Source organism: Micrasema longulum, unplaced genomic scaffold (genome assembly GCF_059751315.1).
Source record: "Micrasema longulum isolate JH-2025_06_02 unplaced genomic scaffold, ASM5975131v1 h1tg000123l, whole genome shotgun sequence".
Taxonomy (NCBI): domain Eukaryota; kingdom Metazoa; phylum Arthropoda; class Insecta; order Trichoptera; family Brachycentridae; genus Micrasema; species Micrasema longulum.
The window spans coordinates 751,222-765,132 of record NW_028277329.1 but is presented as its reverse complement, the minus strand read 5'-3'; the positions used below and the strand labels follow the sequence as shown (position 1 = coordinate 765,132).

General features: G+C 32.6%; 1 protein-coding gene across 1 annotated transcript in view; it reads right to left on the bottom strand.

Annotated features, from left to right (window-relative positions):
* Positions 1-13,911, bottom strand: part of AstA (allatostatin A) — a 147,616-nt gene that overhangs the window by 68,995 nt on the left and 64,710 nt on the right. The window lies entirely within an intron of this gene.

The window sequence follows — 13,911 nt, the reverse complement described above, 5'->3', positions numbered from 1 at the left end:
ATAGATAGTGAAAGTATGTTAAAGATTTTATTTGATAAGTACTCAAAATCCCTTTGTCCAAAAGTGGTATTAGTTTGTATTTGTTTAAGTTGTCTTTGTGTTGAGGATCTAGTGATTATATCATTTGTATGTGATGTATTGCAGGGGTTATGTCTTTTATTTGAGTAAGAGTAGTTTTTGAATATGTAAGTGAGTATTGTTTTAGCGTATAATTGTTTTGGTGTCATAAGTTGTGATTTGTGGAATATTCCTTCATTAAATGTCTGTATCGGGGCTCTGAGTATTATTTTAATTATGATTTTTTGTGCAGCAAATACACTATTTAAAACTGTGTCACTCGCACCACCCCGTCCGATTATACCGTACTCCAAAATTGATTGGTACAGTGCAAAATAAATCTAAAACTTAAATATCTTTATTATTGTCATTTCGACAAAATGAATATTTCTACGATTGGTTTTGTTGTTTAATTAAGTCTGCTAAATATTATCATAATAAATATTCACTTTCCGCAATAAAATACAAAAATTAATTTGAACTTTATAAGTACTTTTAAACAAGACCGAAATGAGTTGAATTTTAGATTTGAAGTTGAACAAAACAGCGTTTGTTATAGATTCCTCCGTAACTTTATTCGCTTCATCACTTTGTCGAATAATTAATTCCAATAATGAAATGATAATATTTCTCCTCGGCTAAAGAATCATTTCATCAGTTTGAGATATTTTAAATTAGAATTATTATTTCACGTAGCCACTGGCACCGTGGGCGTGGTAAAGATGCGCCGCTCTCTAACTAAATCAAATACACTGCACGTCATATTATATTATGTTCATAAAATATGTGAATAGGGCTGAACAGTCAGCTGTATGAGAAGTGTATGGGTTATCTAGAGTTTTGCATTTTGCGAAAAGCTCTTTGTAGAAGATGCCCTGCATAAATAATATTACAAAGTCTGTGGGTTAGTCGCTTTAATTATCAAAAGACATCGCGTCACGTCGTTACATTAAGCAAAAGACGACATGTCGTCGGTGATACTAATTGCATCGCGGTATTGACCGCGTGACTATCGATTGATATTTTTTAAAGGGTACACAAAAAGCGTTCTGGTAATATGTTACTTTTGAACCATAGATACTTCAAAGAGTATTAGAAAAAACATTGTTATTAATTAAATTTAAAAAAGCAATAATTTACAACTAACGGCTTATAGTCCCTGTAATGAATTAATAGAAGTTAGATAATTTTGTTTAAAAAAACTGGTCACGCGGTATTGCAGTGTAACTGACGATATTTTGAAATAAAGGTATTAAAATTTTAAAAAACACATGCACTATGTTCAAGAACATATTTTTCATAATTTGTATAAATAGTCATATAGTCATAACCTAATGGTTTTCACAAACTACGTCACGGAAGCTCTGGTGAACTGTTCATATAATGACTTCGCCAAGGCCTTATATACTGTCGACCATGATGTGTTATTAAATAAGCTGTATGAGATCGGTTTCTCGGATGGTATGTTAAAACAAATGGCGAGCTACCTCCAAAATAAAAACCAAAACGTCTCCTACAGTCTATTTGCGTCGTCAGAGTGTTGCTATACTTTCTCGGGTGTCCCGCAAGGCTCTAACCTGGGTCCATTGTTGTTCTCAATTCCATCAATGACATTAAAAATGTAATTTTGAATTAAATTAATTTTCTGATGTTTGCGGATGACTTAAAACTATTCTAAAAGGTGACAACTTCTGTCAATTTTTGTCTTCTCCAAACGAATATATCTAATATATCTGAATGGGAAAGGCGAAAAAAACTTAGGTTTAATGTTTCTAAGTGCTCTGTCACGTCCTTTACTAGGGCCCAAAAAACTGTATTTTTCGCTACAAAATGAACGACCAGAATCTGATATGAACATCGAATGTTAAAAATCTGTGCGTTAGATTTGTGAGCACTCTGACATTTCATAAACACATAGAGACAGTGGTAATTCATTGAAGATGTTAGGATTTGTTCTGCGTACTGCCAGGGTTTTCGAAAATACCCGCGTACTGAGAACTCTTTACAACTCCTCGGTGCGAGGTAGACTCAAAGGTGGCTCGATGATTTGGGGGCCACACGAACTGAAGTACTCTCTTATGATAGAGAAAATCCAAAATAAGTTACTGAGATATCTCTACATCAGAGAGTGCTGATATTATCCTTGGCTCTACCCGACCGAGTTTCTCCAGGGTGTGCTCCGCTACAACAGTTTAGAGACTAAAGGGAATGTGTATTTGACTATACATTTTTATCGATTGTTGCGCGGTATGATCGATAACTCTGAGATTATGATGAGCATTGGTTTGTATGATTTTAATAATTACCTAAGACAGCGTCAGCATAGATTGTTTCATATTCCGATATACAGGACCAACTTGCCGATAGTTATGCCTGTTGGAAGGGCTACCGTTATGCTAGACAACATTGCTCTGGATGTTGTTCTGTTCCATGTATCCGAAGGGGTTTCCCGGAGCAGGATTCTCCTACTATTTTGACAAGAGTCATTTTATGTATTTTTTGTCTTTTTTATTATTATTGCACGTCTTAAATTTTTAGTTGGTAATGTATGTATTATTTTATATAAAGGAATCGAATTAAATGAAATAATTTAGGCAAAAGACGACTTCATTATTTAAAGTTATTATTGTAATTTCACCGGAAATTGAACTCGAAACCTTCGCGTATGAGTCGAAGTCTTAGCTACTATATAATATATCCACATCTACATAATGACGCTTTAAAGTCACGACGTACCGTGAATACGATTGGATTACAATACCTACGTTTTTTCGTAATATTGTTTATACGTCAAAAACGTTTTTATTTCTATTCACCCGCTTCATACTCGTATCTCGACAAGTTACTGAAAACAAGGTACGTAGGTCGATCAAACTAAATTAATTAATTTGGTTCCTAATTCCAGGTATAAACTCATTATGACTCCGAGATGGGTCCGCTAATTTATTACATTTCCTGAGGTCTTGTTAGTTAAAAAATCAGCTTGTTTTAAATTTAATTACAAAAAATGTACCCGGTCGATTTATTTTATGATTGAACTTTTACTGAAGTTCGTTAAATCTTTTACTTTAGGTATAAAGATTTATTATTTAGTTACTTTATCAAGAAAAAGGTCTCTTAAATTAATATGCATTTTTCATTCTTTAATAAACCTCGCGTACTTTAATTAAAAGTTTAAAAAAAAAATTGCTTTTCAATAAACTGTAGCATTTAATTTTTTTAATCAAACCGGGAATTATTAAATTTCTCAAAAAATAGTAATAGGAATGCAATTAAAACGGAACTTTTTAAGCATATTTCAATACAATTAGTGACGAAGGCGGAGAACCACCGAGAAAGACGTGTATGATCAGCTTGGTCATGTATGTGGAGGAAACTAGGAATATATATCAGGATAGAAGCGTGTGGCTTTCCATCTTCTAAATGACGCGATGGTAGCAATAATTAAGGAGTAGAATTTATACTTTGTAACAAAATAAATTCGGGGTTCAAACAGTCAGTAGGGTCGCAGTACGTCGCGTCTTGCTGGAGGGTGTGATTCTCTAAAACGCTGCTAACGCCCAGTTGCATTCCACCGGCTGTTGCTAGGCCGACTAATTGGCGTTCACGTCGCGAACCCTGGGCGATTGGATCACACTCGTAACGGTGTGATCACAGCAGATAACGAGAGGGTAAAGGCGAATTTCTATTTCGCCAAGCCTCCGAGCCGAAACCAACCAACTAAGGGAAGGTAGCCCCGACAAAAAAATCCACCAGAGAAGGCAACGGGAAACCACTCTGGTCATTTTTTTCCAGGAATAAATATGACGAGTAAGTCCTATAAGCGGGTGTCCTGACTGCGGACCTGATAAGGCACCGCAAGAAGAAGAAACACGAAAAAACATGGAGTTTTATCGAGGAGTATCTACAAATAAAAATATTCAGCGTAAATAAGAATATCTTGATGTTGAATTAATTCTCTGTAGACGATTACCGCATTTTACGGTCGCTGACAAATTATTGCACCATAGTTATATTATTATATTTTATATGTGTATATATATATATATATATATATATATATTTATATATATACACATATATATATATATATATAAAGGGCACTCGCAGAGGTCTGCTTTCAATCTGATAAAGCTCAGTCGAAATCAACTGAGTTTGAACCAACACCTTGCTTGAATGAACCTTTCCAAATTTTCTAGATATAGGTTCGACAGTGCAGATGAGGAAACACCTATACACATTCTGGGCTTGGAGGGCGCGAGTTATTCACGGGAACCCGTCACATAGATCTTCACAGGTCGCAGTGACGTCAAGTGCTTGCATAGTACTGACCCCCACCTCTAAAAATAAGAATGTATGTATATCGGGACGCCACTTTTATGGTTTACTCATTTATCCTCAAATGCTTATATTATTTTATTTATTGATCAGTATTAAATTTTTATTCGAGAAAGCGCAAAAATTATTCAACAATATCATACATTTGCTTTTACATCCATATCGAAGCGTTTATATGGAATGCTGAAGTCATATCTGAAGTGAAAATGGAGACCGTCGTATGCAGGTTCTAGTATCCTCCGCACTCTGTATTACCTTCTAGCTACAAACACGCCCTTGTATAATGTAGGTGTGGTATACGTATACAAGGGGCACAAGGATAATATTATTATGTTCAAGGTAGTATACAGTAAACGGGACAATCTTGTGCTTTGTAATAACACACCACTCGTTGTAAGGCAAACTCTTGGGGTAAAATTACCTTTTCATCTCATTATGAATTACATAATATGAATCATATCCGAATCGACGAGCACATACCGGTGTTGGTGGCGGTGGTCTGATTTATATTTTTTTAGTAATTGTAATACATTTAACGAACATTTATTTTTTCTTATCGATTATTACTCTTTTAATTTTTTATTTATTTAATAATTGAATTATTTATTTCGATCATTTGTTGAAACAAATGAAACATTGAAACAATGAATTGTTAGATTATCAGGCTCATGCCTTAAGTAGCATTTAAACGAAGACAATACAATATCGTCTAGTCCCAGCAACCGACCTATTGTCCACGTGTGAATAGTGATTTTAAGGAAAGGACAATGGACCGAGACATTGTCCCAGAGATAAACAAATAGGCTATCTCCGCAGGACAGTGGATCACCCCCCTACGCACGGCCGTATTGTCCTTGTGTAAACGCGCATGGGTAGGACCGCGGGACAATAGCTATCGCTCGACGCGTACGTGTTGCTCCCGCGTATTTTTTCGCAGAAAAAATACCTTTTTATTGTTCACATATTACAAAAGAGATGAAGAACATTTTAGAGAAGGTAATAAAGAAGTCTAGGCATATACAGGGCTTATGACCTGTCATTGGCTAGTTCAAGTAGCCACTTTACACACTGTGTAACATTCACTATTCTGCCCTTATTTTAACATCTATATTCCTTCAATTCTTTCATATGTTGATATTTGTAAAGTTAAAGAGCAGAAACCTTTATTTATGCGGGTGAGATTCATCTAATTTAATTATTTTACAACAATATTTTGAGTTTGTCCAATTTTTTGTAGACAAGGACTAGATTCAACTCCCCGAGGAGCTGTTAATATTGTCATATTACAACAGAGATGAAGAAAATTTTAGAGAAGGTGATATAGAAGTCTCTTCAACAATTCCAAAAAACTTCGTCGCGTATTCATTTTCGTATTGTTCCAGTGTCCTATCCCGCACGGATGAGGCTGTTTACGGAGCTGGGACGAGACAGTATTGTCCTATCTATTGTATTGCCCTCGTTTGAACCTAGTTTTACACGATGCAGTCCATAGATAGTGCAATATTGGTAGTTAAAATTTATTCGATTTACGAATGCACTTGTTGTCTCTTATTTTAAAATCATGGTCAGTTGATGTAAACATGATAACAGGTCTCCTCCACCCCTATGATAGTCCTACGGAGAGGGTAGAAACCCTTGTATAATCACAGTTGGTAAGTGCCGCGTACTCGGCGAGGGAGTATCGTTTTCTAACGGAGACAATTTCAGTACCGGAATTATCGTCTGTTTGAGGTCATTAAACCCTCAACTTACTGATCTCGTTAGAAGTTAGGTAAAAACAAACAATAACTACCCCTCACCATGGACATGTTTATTTGTTAATGATATATTGATACATTCTAAATATAAAATGTTAGTAGTAAAATTATTACCATAAATTTAACAAATATTTTATAAGAAGCGTGGAAGAGATAAATGAGAATATAGAACATATAAATTATAATTTTAACTTAGATGAAGAACAGGAAACCAAATTAACATTCAAAAAATTAACACAAAAAGATCTTTACGCAATAATTAAAACAATTAAATCAAAACCTAGTCCAGATGGAATTACAATTAAATTATTGGAAAATACTCTACCCATCATAAGAAATTACTTATTGGATATTATAAATGAATCGTTATTGCATGGAGTCTTCCCGAAATCATGGAAACTGATTGTGTCATTCCAATAGCAAAAATAAAAAATTCAGTGAGGTGTGAAGAACACAGGCCCATAAACACCCTTCCAAAATATGAACAATTATTGGAATATATTGTAAAGAATGAGTTAGTTAATTTTTTGGAACAATGGGAAGTATTATGCAAAGAACAATGTGGATTTCGAACCAATCAATCTTGTGAAATGGCTATTAACTTGGTTTTAGAAGATTGGAAAGAGGAAACCGATAAGAATATGTTCGTAATTGCAGTTTTTTTGGATTTTAAAAGAGCCTTCGAAACAATAGACCGAGAAATTATTATTAAAAAATTGAAAAAAATAGGAATAAAAGGAAAAACTATAAAATGGTTTGAAGAGTACCTTGGCGATAGATACCAAATAACAAAGGTGAATGATGAAATTTCCGAGCCCCTCAAAATTTCATTGGGAGTACCACAAGGATCGGCTCTCGGACCGGTTTTGTTTATTATATACATAAATGATATTGTCGAAACATTAAAATATTCAAAAATAAGACTCTTTGCAGACGATGCCTTAATATATATATCGGGAGAAAATTATAAAACAATTATGGACAGACTAAATCATGATCTTAATAGTGTATCACTGTGGCTAAAAATTAATAAATTAAAACTAAATGTTAACAAAACTAAATATATGAATACAGGAAACAAAAGAATAGAAATTACACCATCAATTGTAGTAGAAAATGAAAAACTTATGAAGTCATGTTGGATTCAAAACTTACATTTCACCAAAACGGTAAGATGGTAATAAATAAGATTGCAAAAAAAATATCAATTTTGGGAAGGATCAGAAGATTTATTGATAAGGACTCCTGCAAAACTATTTACAAAGCAATTATTGAACCACACGTTAACTACTGTAGTAGCATTTTATTTTTATCAAACAAAGAAAACATAGATAAACTAACTGAATTACAAAATAAAGCCTTTAGAATCATTTTGAAGAAAAACAGATATACGAGGGTAAAGTCGATGGCAAATGAAATGAAATTATTAACATATAAACAAAGAATATTTTACAATACAATGATATTTGTTCATAAAATTATAAACTCAAAATTAAATAAAAAAACAGAACCAGCATGAACACGATCACAATACAAGAGAAAAGAACAAAATTAGACTTCCATTTAGGAAAAAGGCAAAGTCACAAAATTCAATTTTATTTAAAGCAACTAAAAAGTATTACGAAATGGAAAAAAATATTTATGAAGAAAAAAACATATCAAAATTTAAAATAATGGTCAAGACATATGTGATAAACAATTTATAAATTAAATATATTTTCAATGTTATTATTAGAACACAAATAACAATATGTATGATATGTGTGCCCTACTTTAAGATTTAAATAAATATACATATATTATGGCGCAGTATCTGAATTATTTCCGCCTTAAATGTTAAATGTAATTTAAAAAGCCATATCGGTAATTCTTTGCTTGGTTTAAATTCATTATAATGAAAATTCCACGCGCCTTTAACAATGTAATATTAAAAACGGACGCCATTATTTTTTTCCAACTTTCGATTATGATTTTTTCGATGGCATTTCATACGTCATAAATAGACCCGCGAATTGTGCAAGAAATAATAATGTCATTATTTGAGATTTATCGCAACGAAGGGGGATAACATTTTTGAGAATGAATATAGAAGTCTACACATTTATCGGGCTTATGACCTATCATTGGGTGGTTTAAGTGGCCACATTTCACAACGTGTAACATTAACCGTTCTGCATAAACATGCAAACAAAAAATAATATTCATTTTTCATGCTTCTTTTTAACCTGTTAGTTTAATCAAAAATCATTTGAGTACCGTATATTTACTTTATCTTATTTATTTATTTTTATTTTATTTATTAAGGAAAAATAACAGTTGTTGTATAAGAATACAAAATATAAAAAATAGAACATACATCCAGTTTAAGTTTTTTACAAATATAATAAGAGAACATGTTACATAGTAAAGAGAAAAATAATATATTAAATAAGACATGAGAAAAAAAAGAGCTCTTAAGAAGGTTAAGGGATGAGGAAATAGAGTGGAGGAGTGGAGGAGAGGGATTTTCATAATATAGTTGACCAATTCAAAATTTTGATATTATAATAAAATAAACATAATTAAAGGAACATAAACTTATTACACACTGACAAATGTTTTATTTTACAGTGTTTCAAAAAGTTTTTTTTGAAGTCACAAAATTTTGTATTAAAAATATCTAAATGGGGACAAAGCAAATTAAATTTGGAGCAGCTACGATAAATAAACAAGTTTTGAACATAATTTTTTTTGGGCAATAAATTATAAAAAAAATGAACTTGTCTTGTTGACTTTACGGGACAATTGATTGAAATACGCTCCAAGAGATATGGACTATCGATAAAATTGTTTAAAATTTTAAAGAGGAAATACAGATCAGAAATGCTTCTACGTTTAGTAAGTGAAGTTTAACTGTGAAAGGAAGAAGAGTCATCATACGAGTCAAAATATGTAAGAGATTTACGATCCAGAAGTTTAAGGAATCTATTCTGTACTATCTTTACTTATTTGGACATACTCAAAATTTTCAAGTTTAAAAAAAAAAAGTTTACATTACAAACTGGAAGTTAAACTAGAGTTACCCGTGCCGAGGAAAGTTAACAATATACTTTTTATGTTTTTTACGCGTGAGAATATACAAAGAATTCTTTATTTACAGAGAAAAGTTACAAAATGATTAGACTGTTTCACTACGAGTTTATGTATATATTTAATTTCTGTATTTATTTATATTGTAAAACCCACAAAAACAAAACAAAGTATAGGTTAGTGGAGCAGGTGATTGGTTTGGGCGAATGAGACAATCCAGTTTTCTTCACCCACCTCCACTACCCATTACATTATTAATGCTCGAAAAGTATCTCAGCTTCCTGTCAGGCCTAAATATTATTAGTGAGATTTTTTCTCACGATTATTTGTAGAAATGCGTTATGTGTTTTGTACACGTCCTTTTATTTATGAAACAGAAATTTTACAGGAACAAATTAAATATTTGTCAAAAGTGATGAAGGCGGCATTCAAAAATTGTCGTCTATAATCTATATAGGTAAAGGCGCAGACGGATCATCACGTCTTAGGAAAATGGAAAGCCTTAATCGAATGGTTCCGAAATGGCCCAGTTCTTCAAGTGCCGGAAGAACATTCCATTACGTACCTAATAATAGTTACTCGGTGATGAGAATCGAACCTGGAATCGAACCCGGACAGGCTAAATCTACTATCGTTCAGGGTGTGCTTTTAAATAATGTAAACAAAACAAAAATAGGCTCGACTCTCTTGATTGTCAAACTGACCGTAAAGCTCGTGATTTGGAATTTATACAATATTTAATAGTCGGCCTTGATATCTACAATTGTCTCACTCACAGAATGGGATCGCAATAGTTAACATTTCGGTGTTTTGTGCAGTAAATCAACAATTTTTATTTTACTGAGCCACTCGAGTTTTTCTACAAAACAGACTGAGTACATGACACCGATGGATGTGCATACAGCCTATAGCCGTTCATTACCTACGACTTACACTCGGTGCAACTTCGCCGTCTGCTATCACTAATTGTATTACTTTTTACTGACAAAGCGATTTTTTCGCTAAGCAACTTAACTCTTTCATTTTACTGCCGGAATAATTTCACACTAGAAACCCGATAATTTCAATGTCCGCTTATATTTTGGATTCTTCAGTTTATTTTGGGATTTTCCAGATTTTTTTATAACTGATAAAATACTGTCGATTGTTGAAAAACTGATTAGATTTATGAGCGGTGAATAATAATATTTCTAAAATCTAAGTTAAATATCCAGTTGTTTTGAAATTGTTAACAACATGTATAACAACAGTTTTATAAGTAATCTAAAGTAATTTTAATTCTAAATTATTAAATATCTATTAGAATAAATGTTCAGCTTCTCAAAATTTATATCAAACAGTCAGTATTGTCAGACTGAATTAAAATAAATAAACAAACGTAAATAAGTTGATTTTTTACTTTTACAAAACAATTAAATCAAAATGTGCCTTAAGATGCAGATGTTATGATTTTTCTAATTAATTTATACCTTAAAAAGTAGTATAAAATAGTGACGTTATTAACGACCCCATTAACATGGGGTTAGAAAAGTACGTTCTCGCTCCTCGCTCCTCACTCCTCGGTACGCGTACGGTAGGATGTCAGTAGATTTGTTATCCTCGTCTGTAGTCTGTACGTACTCGCAGAATCCTCTGGCCGACACCTGGCGCGGCGGTTAATTGGGACTCCCGCTCCGGCCGGCGGGGGGAGTTAATTTGTTCGGAAAAGTGTCCAGTTCGGGAGCTCCTTTATCCCCCAGCATATAGTCTATAGTCTGCAGGATACAGGAGAAGATTCCGAGATGCGGTAACCGGAGAAGATCATCGTCCGGAGTCTTGTTATCACTCTGCCGTCGGCGTCGGCGTCGCGCGTCGGCCCGAGAATACGAACCGAGCATCATTATTTTTGTTTGGAAATGAATATTAGATCGGCCCTTTACAAATGCAACTTTTATTTTTTAATGTCATCGATAATGAGTAAGTTAAGTGGTTTTTATATATTTTTATTATTTCTAAACAGACTATCAAAACAAAGCCGAAAGCAAGTTAATTTATTTATATATATAGTCTCAAATTAACTTCGCTGTAAATTTTTGAAAATCCCTACCGAAACATCGAAGTAATATCGCCCGCGACGTCTCAAGTTCAAGTCGGTGAGTGTTTCTGACACTGAAAATGTAAACACCGTAAAATTCTAAAATCAAATTGTCGGTACACGCTAAAAGTCAAAACACGAGGAACGTCGAAAAACATGGCTACCCTGAAAACAGGAACTCTGTTGCCGGTTGCCACAACCACATAACAAAGCTGTAATTTATTGACTATTGCAAACACGTGGTCGCAAAACTGTGACTTTGCAAAGCAGTTCATTTGTATTAAAACCATTATTATTATTTTTGCATTCATTTTAGAAAAACTTCGTCGTGCTTATTTAATTTAAATTAAATGCTTAATTTTTTTACCGCGGGTAAGAAAACCTTTTTATTACCAATTTTCGCTATCACGGAACTAATTGTTTGAGGAATAAAACAGTGTTTAATGCGCAATTATTAGGGTAATATAATTTTGAAAACATTACTTCATTTTGTAGATACATGATGTTAGTATTCAGCTAAACTTTACGTTCGTGCAATAAAGCGATAGCGTTCAATAAAGAAACCGTGCGATTTTTACGAAAGTTATGTTCAGATTTCAACATGCAAATTAGGTCTCAGGTAACAATGTATTAATTTTAAGTACACTTGAGCTAGTTCTGGCTGATTGGCGCTTTATTCTGAACAACGTGTTTGTGGAACGTTTTACGAGAATTTCCTAGAAATTGCGGCGCTTTCTAGCGTAATGGGTACAGAATAGCGCCATCAGCAGTCTGATGGCAAAACAAACTCCACGATAGACCGGAGCGAAGGGAAAATGTGTTTGCTAAAAGAGTTGCCGAATATCATAATATAATCAGTACTTAACAGACAAATTGCGCCTTGTTTACAAATTACTTCTATCTTTTCTGACATCGAACAACGGCTAAATGTGTTACCTACATATTCTCAAAGAGGAGCGACTCCGCTTTGTACGCGACTTTGACTAAGTTCTTAATCTGACATTAAATGTCCGGAGACTAATTTGATAATATAATATTATAACTTGAAAACTTTACAAATTTGAATGCTGCGCCACCGTATTTGCGGTAAACAAATGAAAAAACCAAAAACCTGGAAGTTTAATAATTATTTACTCTATTCGTTTACAAATAAACGTTTTATTTTGACGATCGGGTATAAGTTATAAATAAAAAATATAAACATTGATTATAGTGAAAGTGTATTTAATCACCGAGTTTAAATAGCGTTTCTTTCTTTAGCGAAATTTTGAGGAAATTTTGAGGAAATTTTTTGACGTTTCGCGTTGGAAAAAAACAAGGACAGTATTTCAATAAAAAACTATTTTGATTTATTTTTCACTTATAGTTTATACATTTTTTATAAACCACTTAAATTATCAGTTACTAGTTCATTAGTATTTTTTATTGACATGCAAAATTTCTACACCCGTTTCTTGATTAAAATCATGGTTTTCGGATATAAGATGATTTGCGAATTCTGAAAAATTATTGTTACTGAGACATCTTATATGTTCTTTGATTCTAACTATAAATTTACATGAGGATTTTCCAGTATAGAAATTTGGGCAATTTAAAAAATTTAATTTATAAATTCCCGAATGATTTAATTTTGCATGTACATAAAAATAGTTTTTGTTTGGACAATTTAGAACGATTAGAAATTATTAAAGCCATTAACAAAAAACTTCAAATAAAAAATAATCTTTAAATTTAACTTTGAGTCCTCTTTTGAAAATATTCCCGTTATGATTCATTTTATCTTCTCTCTATCTCTTTCTTTCATTTTTTTGTCTCTTTTATACAATATTTAGATAATTTAAAAAGCAACGCGTGTAATTATACGTTAGTTAAATTCCTGACGATGAGGTAGTAACTTCGAAACCGGTCAAAGTGTAACTGTGAGTGGTTTATACAAATTTATAAACATATAAGTGTAAAACGCCATTCCATAAAGTGAAAAATGTTTTTGATAACAATAGTGATTTATTTTTATTTATCGAGTTGGTATTTATTTTGCGATTCTCCATATTAAAATTTCAATATTAAAAAGATCAAACACAGATTAGAGTTGACTAATTGCGTTTATTTTTTTTTTAAATGTATACAATTTATAAATTATTATCACAATGCATTTAATAAAAAAGAAATTATACAATTCTCCAAAACACAAATATGAATACCATAACTTCCTATCATTAAGTAACCACCTGTCCTCATACCTTACTTTTGATTTTTCGCATAATTATAATTAATGTACACGCCAAGCATAATGCACTTAATTATAATTTAAGAACGTAAATTTATATGATTGTTTATGAGGACCTCCAGTCTACTTAATTTTCACATTCGTTTTAAAACGCCCTAACAAGGCGAAACGGTTGTCCGATTTTTGTTTCTAAAAAAATAAAGTAAATGAAATTAGTAGAATCAAATCAGCGGTTGATTTTATATTATTCCAGCTTCATTTGATATTTTTCAACTACACTTTGTGATTTGCTAATGCGCGTGTAAGTTGAATAATAAAATGATACGCTATTCGAAATAAACCGTCTAAATAATGTCAAGTATTTCAGTAAGACACCATTCATTATGAGA